Source organism: Penaeus vannamei, chromosome 6 (assembly GCF_042767895.1).
Source record: "Penaeus vannamei isolate JL-2024 chromosome 6, ASM4276789v1, whole genome shotgun sequence".
Taxonomy (NCBI): Eukaryota; Metazoa; Arthropoda; class Malacostraca; order Decapoda; family Penaeidae; genus Penaeus; species Penaeus vannamei.
This window is the reverse complement of record NC_091554.1, coordinates 8755923-8756925: the sequence shown is the minus strand read 5'-3', so window position 1 is coordinate 8756925 and position 1003 is coordinate 8755923. Positions and strand designations below refer to the sequence as shown.

The 1003-nt window shown below is 37.0% G+C and overlaps 1 non-coding gene across 1 annotated transcript; it reads left to right on the top strand.

Annotated features, from left to right (window-relative positions):
- Positions 1-499: 499 nt before the first annotated feature.
- Positions 500-571, top strand: TRNAE-CUC (transfer RNA glutamic acid (anticodon CUC)). Its single transcript has one exon. It is a non-coding gene; the product is annotated as a tRNA-Glu (tRNA).
- Positions 572-1003: the final 432 nt, after the last annotated feature.

The window sequence follows — 1003 nt, the reverse complement described above, 5'->3', positions numbered from 1 at the left end:
CTTGGAATTCTACACTGTTTAGAATATAACTGCGTATTTTCTATAGACAGCTTCAACCGAAATAGAGTTAATGACATTTCCTTTACATTATATATTTTATTCAATAATGTAACCCTATGATTCCATTTTCTTTTTTGCTTTCGCTCTTATCTCTCACAATTCCCTTTTCACTATAAAGGTATTTCTGAGTATAAGGGTATTAATAGGTTGTTGTTTTTTTTTGTGTGTGTGTGTTAATGGCGGAATGCAGACCTCGAACTTGTCAACTGCAGACCTAATTTTTTTCTATTTTTTGAAGAAATATGGCATCAAAAAGATCCTTTGAGGGCGCAGTTTCTTGTCTCTAAATAGTTTTGAAGGATGAAGCACATCTAATTTGACGATGAAATGGGCAAAAGGTAAGAATTTTTCCAATAAGGATCAATGGGGGAGAGATTATGGCAACTCCTCTCCCATCTAACAAGTGTGATATAATACCACTGCTAACCTCACTAGTAAATCCAGTGTGGTCCAGTGGCTAGGATACGCGGCTCTCACCCGCGAGACCCGGGTTCGATTCCTGGCACGGGACAGTACCATATTTTTGACTTTTACTCCTTGTAAGTTGATATTATATTTCTTCTCTTACCATGGTCGGGTTTTTATTTCCATGTTGCTCACTCATGTAGATCACTATCTTTCGTAGGATAAAATTGTGAAATCAATGGAAGATTAGCATAACTTGGAAAGGGATCTGTGCTTACCTGTGAGGTGTGGGTCTCGTATGCTTTTATTTTAAATGTATTGGATGAGTTTGATTTGCGTAAAGGTAAAGGAACTGTGAAACATTTGGATAAAATGCGTGACATGGAATTACTGACGATTACATCGTGTGCCAGAAGTCTGTCAGAAGTTAAGAATCATGTTAAACTTCTTCCTAAAATCATGGCAGACTAGACCCAACAAAAAATCTTTCCATGTCTGCTGAATAACGGAAGAATTTGTTGAAAGTACAATAGGAAGG